The sequence below is a fragment of the Cebus imitator genome, unplaced genomic scaffold, assembly GCF_001604975.1.
Source record: "Cebus imitator isolate Cc_AM_T3 unplaced genomic scaffold, Cebus_imitator-1.0 Scaffold17, whole genome shotgun sequence".
Lineage (NCBI taxonomy): Eukaryota > Metazoa > Chordata > Mammalia > Primates > Cebidae > Cebus > Cebus imitator.
The window spans coordinates 11,119,549-11,127,634 of record NW_016107332.1 but is presented as its reverse complement, the minus strand read 5'-3'; positions in this window follow the sequence as shown (position 1 = coordinate 11,127,634).

Genomic DNA, 8,086 nt, shown 5'->3' with positions numbered 1-8,086 from the left:
GTAGAGATGGGTTTTCACCATGTTGACCAGGATGATCTCGAACTCCTGACCTCAGGTGATCTGACCACCTCCACCTCTCATAGTACCTGGTCTGAATTTCTCATTATTTTGAATGCGGATTTCCTAGACGTGACAGTCCTTCATCACTGATTATCTACATATTTATTTATATTTAAGTTCATATTATTAAAAAATAATGTGTCACATAAGTGCTAATCTCCAATAATTTTTATATGGGTTGAATATTCTTTTACAATGACCAATGTTAAAAACAAAACAAAATTATTTATTTTGCACCAAATTACAAAAAGAAAAGTTTTCTTTTTGATACAACAGAATGAAGACACTAGTTTTGCTAAGATGACAACTTGCCAGCTATTAACAATTTCTCTTTCTTTTATTTGATTATTTTACTTGAACAACAATTAACAAAAGCTAATATGAACTCAATTAAAGAGATTGAGTTTGACCATCAATAACTGGGAATAAATATACAGTATTAGTTGTATACTTTAGGAAAGAGATAAAGGGAAGTAATTAATATAAATATTTAAGGAATATTATTTAATAAACAGTACAAATTTAAGGGGCTTTGCATAAGAAGTATAAAAAAATAGAAACTTTTTCCAACCCATAGTTTTTAATGTAATGAAAATTTATTTAACTTTATTTGCTCTTGTTGTTAATTCTACTTATTCATATATTTTTTGAAAAAATATCAGATATTTAAGCACAGTGCTGCTGTCAATTTATATTGGAGAGCATCTGCAGAAGATATGCTTGCTTTTTAAGACAGTTTGAAAATGCCTTTGAAGGGGAATCAAAACAATAAGTTCTGACTTTATAGATTTTGGTATTTATTCATGACAACATGACACATTAATTTTGAATACCTATGACAAATTTCTCCAAAGTACTATTTTCCAAAAGTTATGTAGAAAATGGTACATGTGCAAATCACAAAGATTAACCATGCGAAATATATTTAGAAGTTATCATATTTCCTGTTCTTATTTTACATGGATTATTACAAACTGTTCTCCTTCAGAACTCTTTAAGAGACTTCTATAAAATACTGACACAGAGGAAAGAAAATATGCATTTTGATATATTCGCAATATGTTCAGAGCTTGTCTAAAACTCTTAGCCAGGCAATATGTTTGAGAATTAAACCTTTGGTTAGTGTTTGTTAGTTCCAATGAGAATTGAGAATTTCAGTCAGAAATTTACAAATTATATAAGACTTTTGAAGGGAGCTGATACTAAGTAGGATTGAAGAATAAGAAGTGGATATAAGAGCTGGGCATATTCAGGATTGAATCAGAGAGAAAAAGAGAACAAAGAGGAATAGGAATAATAGAAAGAAAAACATAAATATCTAACTCTGCACAATTACTAGTAAGGATTTTTAACTCTTATTTTAACAATTGGTGTTTTATATAGACATGGCCCCATCATCAGTAGGTATGAATTTGATAATTTTAATGTATAAAATATATGGGAGTACTGAGTGAAGACTTGGAGTTAGATAAGTGCATATTTACTTTTTAATTCTAAAAAGTAGAATTCCAAAGTCGAATTTTTAATTCTAAAAAGTAAATAGGCACATAGTAAAGCATCTAATATTTCAGAAGGACTTATAATGAGATAAGAAACCTCTCTACCCTTCCTTCCTTAGTAATGCTCTCAATTCCTGGAGGTATTTGCAAGCATTTTCCATAATGAATTATTTCAGTACTAACCTTCAAAACTCTATTATGTTTAATAAGTGATTTGTTTATTTGATAACCATAGATCATGATAAGCATTGTTGCTTTTATATTTTTCTCCAGCTTACTCGTTTCTCTGCTTGGAACATCTTTTCCTAAAATATCCTGTATTTTGTTACCTCAGGTCTCTGTTCTAATGTCACCTTCATTGAAAAGCTACTGCTTCCCATCACGCTGATTGACTTTTCTTGATTATACTTACTATTGCTTGAGATTATGAATTTGTTGTATATTCATTTACCCTCGGTCTCCCTACTAAAATGTATGTTTCATAACAGAGGATATCTTTTTTGTTTACTGATTATATCTAGTGTCTAGAAAAGCTTCAGGCATATTGTAGGAACTCATTAAATATTTGTTAAATAAATCAGTGAATAAAGTACCTAGCATAATACCAGATTTGCAGTGATATTGATTACTGTTGGGTACTAATAATAATTATTATCATAAAATTTAAGAACTTTGTAAGCCTTTGAGAATTTATGTTGTTCTGTGCACAAAGGTTATTTATCTTTGACACTCAGGATATGTAATATACATATGTGCCTGTGTGTTATATAATTATTATTATCCTCATAGTAATGCTAATAGTGAAAATTCACTGTGAATAAAATGCCTTAATTATGAAACCACAATAATATCTAGTCCTGAATGACAAAGGTTACCTGGAAATATGTTACAAAGAAAACCATTAAATTTATTATTGTCTTATAAACATTTAACAAATTTGTATTTTGGAATAATTTTATATCTACAGAAGAGTGCCAAGAATAATATGGAGAGTTCCTGTGTACCTTTCACCTAGCTTCCGCTAATGTAAACGTGTTACATAATGTCAAAATTAAGAAATTCATAGCAGTACAGTGCTGTTAACTAAACTGCAGACTTTATTTGGGTTTGGTCAGTGGTGTTTACTAATGAGCTTTCCCTGTTCCAAGACACAATCTAGAATAACACGTTTTGTGTTTGCACATTTAGTCATAATAGCTCCTTTGTCACCCCCAATCTATGACAGTTTCTTAGTTTTCCTTGTTTTTTATGACGCTGATAGTTTTAGAAGAGTACTTGTTCAGAATTTTGTAGAATTTGAGTTTTTCTAGTGCTTTCTCTTGGTCAGTCTTAGATTTTGGATTTTTCATATGTAATGCATTATATTTAATGCTAATTACATTATAAAATTTAGACAGAAGTGGTAGTATAATTATAAACTTATCAGAAGACTAATTTTTAAAAATTCACGTTTCCTAAGTCAATAAATCTTTTCAATGACAATCAATAGCACATGGGAATTGGGAATATATATTTAAATATTGGCCTGGTTTTATGTCTGAAATTCTGCTTATATTAAGGTATAAACAACAGTCAATGTTTTTAAATTGGCATTGATACTTGCCATTTGACCTTTTGGAAGACAAACTTGTTTTTATCCACTTCCTCCTCATCTTTTTTCTTCTTATTCATATTAGAAAATTGCTGTAATTTTTATAAACTCTACACAGCCTCAAGTCTTAGTGAAACATTTTTCTTTATAACCTCCCACATACTTTCTATATTTGAACAAAACCTTCATTGCAATAACTAGCATTGATAAAGATAATTCATATGACAGTTTATTTGCTCATTTCTACCCTTGGCATGTTTTTCTTAAGAGTCTAATTTTTAACATGTCATGTTCTTGAAAACGTGTCTTCTAAGTCAAGATATATATTTAGGGAGTCTCATATTCCTAAGCTAAGGTAGAGAGAAGTAACTATTTGAAATATGCAATCTGTTTCAGTGTGTCTATTGTCCTTAACTTCTGATAATACTGTTATGGCTACCAAGGGCATATCTTTTCCTCAAATAACATTGTTTTGTTATAATGCTGATTAAAAAAAAAAAAAAGGTCATTTCCTTCTGACCTGGATCACTGTCTGTGTGGAGTTAAATCTTCTCCTCATGTTTGTGTGGGTTTTGTCCAGGTACTCCAGTTTTCTCTCATGTCTCAACACCATGCATGTTAGGTTCATTGATGTGTTTAAATGATCCCAGTCTGAGCAAGTGTGGGTGTATCCAGCAATGAGATGCAGGGGTTTACCACCTTTCGCTTTGAGCAGCTAGGGGAGACTCTGGCTACCCATGACCCTGAACTGGAATAAGTGGGTCAGAAAATGAATAAATGAATAAATGCGGATTATTGCAAAATAAACATTTGTAAAGTATATTATATACAAACAAAAAATGATAAACAATGTGCTGAGAAGTCACTCAAAGAGCCTACTGTATTTGATAGTTTTTGAACTGTGGTGGGAGGAAGTGTTCTTTACAATTTTTGCTTTGCAAACATTTATTCCTTGATATACACTACGACCACTGTGATTGCCGTAATTCACCGATTCACCAAAAACTGGATACATAATCAGCTTGTTTTTATTAATCTTTCTTAAATGTACGTGTAGCTTACATTTATTTCAATGTTTAATATAAAGAATGCTTCAGATCTTTATTTAGATGTTTGGCAGTGTTATCATGACCAGAAATATTCTATAGCAACTTAACTCTTATTTATATCAATTAGCCTATGGTAAAATTGGCTTTCTTTCATGTTATTTTGGTTAAATACTGTTTCCAAGAACCTATTGATGATGTTAAGTGAGGACTAACTGTACTTGTATCTTCACTGACAAAATTGTTTACCAGTGGATCATGACTAAGTTTATAATAAATTACAATTCACAAACAAGATATGATTAACATAGTGAGAGTATACATTTGTCAAATGGAATTGTAAGAAAATCAAGATAGGAAAACAAAGTGTTCAAGAAATATTTTGAGATTATTTCTAAAATATTAGGGCTAGAAATTCATAGTTAGATAGACAAAGTTGTTTAAGATAAAGTAGAAGGTAAGAAATGGGAGATTGTAAACACTTATTCCCTATACAAGAAACATTCATATATTGTTATATTTCTGAATATTGCATTTTTATGATTTCATAATTTTTTTCTAGAATATTTTTTTGACTGCAGTGAAAAACATTTATTTAATTTTGTCTGCATACAATGCCAAATTAATTATTTATTATTAATATAAAATAAAAACATCTGTGAACACTTACATAGAACATACCATTTACAGATCCTAAAATGGGGGATATGGGAAGAACAAATTCCCTAAGCCAGGCAATGTGAATTTATAATGAAAAGGGAATGTTTCTATTTATTCCTTGGTTCTAAGTATCATGTATTATAGTTGGTAGATACACAATAACATGAAGTGTTTGTTGATATGTGTGTGGTATCATTGTGGATGGGTCCCAGCCTCTCAGGACATCATATTTAAGCTGAGACAGCAAATGCACCTTCCAACAGCCATTCAGTTGATCTATTAGGCTGGCAGCTCCTGGGTGGTATATTATGTGATAAGCTAGTGAATCCCATGGTAATATGCCCAATACCATATATCCTCTCTTGTAAAGTGGCTTTCTTCTTTCCATGTAATAATATGTAGAATCATTTTTCTGTGGATCAAATACTGTACACTATTAGAGAGTCATGCTGGCTTAGGTTCTGTTGGCAGCTGTTTGCAAAATGCAATCACATATTATATGTAAAATTTTTGAAACAGTAGGATTTTTTCCAGCATCTTTTGTACCATAGCACTAGAAATGGAAACTGCTTGGGCCTTTGAAGAAAAGCTAATAAACAGATCATTTAGCGATCCTAAACATGAACATAGAGTGAAATCTCTGTGTTTTTATATGTAAATCAAGAGAAAGTAATGGTGAAATAGAAAATTAAAAATTCACCTCATGGATTGTTCTTGTATCCATTCCTTGGTCTTTCTTTGTTTTGTTCTTTAACAGTGGGAACCGTATTTTCCCTTCTCCCTGGTTTTTTCCCTTCTAGGAATGTTCTGCCTAGGAAAATACCAAGGTCAGTCCAGGGTATTCTCTTACTCCTTCATTCATATAGTGCCTGAGGAAATATCTACATCTTCTCAGTAATTCTAACTTTCACTCATCAGGCCCTGGCTTCCATGGTTCTAGATTCTCCCAGGCCTCTTCTCTTTGGTTCTTTCTCCCATCTGACAGACCTGGCTTTGGGGCTATGGCAACATTAACTGTTTCCTCTATGTCTCCAGGGAAGCAGCTTCATGCTATTGTTCTCTGGCGTGTTCCTTATTGTATTCTGTTTGGTCATTTAGCTTCTCTATTGCTTATGTAACCAATTCCCTGTATTAAATGTTCTCTGCTTAAAATATCTGGAGTCGTGTATATTTTCCTGATCAGTGACTAATATGAATTATTTGCTTATTTCCATTGAAATTTGAAAATGTGGATGAAGTAAATAGTTTCTCTCTCTCTCTCTCTCTCTCTCTCTCTCTCTTGCCCAGGCTGGAGTGGAGTGGCATGATCTCGGCTCACTGCAACCTCTGCCCCTGGGTTCAAGTGATTCTCCTGCCTCAGTCTCCCAAGTAGCTGGGATTATAGGTGCCTGCCACTATGCCAGCTAATTTTTATATTTTTAGTAGAGATGGGGTTTCACCATGTTGGCCAGGCTGATCTTAAACTCCTGACCTCGAGTGATCCACCTTGGCCTCCCAAAGTGTTAGGATTACAGTCCTGAGCCACCACTCTGTTCGTAAATAGTTTTCAAAAAAAATAATAACTAAATTAACTCCAAAAGAGATTAACTTAATACAAGGACCCAGAAGTGGCTCATTAAGGATTTGACATTACCTTTTCCCCTCCCAACAAAACAAAACCAAGCACAAGGTCCAAAGTTCTATCTATGCCATAATGTCTACATAATTATAATGCTATTTAAACATTTTGTAATGTTTGATAACTAAAGTTTCCAACTTATATTTCTTGAAATTTTGTGACATGAAAACTAGAACCTGATAATGACAATGTTGAAAAAATTAGATCAATGTTATTTGTGTCATGTGTAAATATTAACAAAAGTATCCCAAATATCAACTAATAAAATTACAGGACCATATTTACAAAGTCAAATCTATGACTGTGAATGAAAAACATGCTGATAAATATACCTTAAACTAAGGAATTCATCGGAACCATGATTTATTCATGTTTATACACAAATGGAAAGAAAATAAAATTTTAAAGATTTATTTATTAAGATAAAAAACAGCCAATATTTCTGCCTTCATTGATCAAATATTTCAATTTGAGAATTATAGAAGACAAGCAATTAACAAGCAGAAACATTTTATATGAATGATTATGCAATAGAAGCCATAAAAATAAATTTTTAAAAATATATTTTATTGAAATTTAGGTTCTGGGGTACATGTGCAGAACATGCAGGATTATTGCATAGGTACATACATGGCAGTGTGGTTTGCTGCCTCCATCCCTGTCACCTATATCTGGCATTTCTCCCCATGTCTTCCCTCCCAGCTCCCTACTCCATGCTGTCCATCCCCTATTACCCCTCAACAGACCCCAGTGTGTGATGCTCCCCACACTGTGTCCATGTGTTCTTATTGTTCAATATCTGCCTATGAGCAAAAACATGCAGTGTTTGATTTTCTGTTCTTGTGTCAGTTTGCTGAGAATAATGGTTTCCAGATAAATCCATGTCCCTACAAAGGTCACAAACTCATCGTTTTTTATGGCTGCATAATATTCCATGGTGTATATGTGCCACATTTTCCTTGTCCAGTCTATTGTCGATGGGCATCTAGGTTGGTTCTAGGTCTTTGTTATTGTAAACAGTGCCACAATGAACATATGTGTGCGTGTGTCTTTATAATAGAACAATTTATTATCCTTTGGTATATATCTGGTAATGGGATTGCTGGGTCAAGTGGAACTTCTATTTCTAGGTCATGAGGAATCGCCACATTGTCTTCCACAATGTTTGAACTAATTTACATTCCCACCAACAGGGTAAAATGTTCCTATTTCTCTACATCCTTTCTAGCATCGGTTGTCTACAGATTTTTTAATGATCACCATTCTAACTGGTGCGAGATGGCATCTCAGTGTGGTTTTCACTTTCATTTCTCTAATGACCAGTGATGACGAGCATTTTTTCATGTTTGTTGCCCTCTTATATGTCTTCTTTTGAAAAGTGTCCATTCATATCCTTTGCCCACTTTTCAATGGGTTTGTTTTTTTCTTGTAAATCTGTTTTAGTTCTTTGTAGATTCTGGATATTAGTCCTTTGTCAGATGGGTAGATTAAAAAAATTTTTCCCCATTCTGTTGGTTGCTGGTTCACTCTAATGATTGTTTCTTTTGCTGTGCAGAAGCTCTGGAGTTTAATTAGATCCCTTTTGTCTATTTTGGCTTTTGTTGCCAATACT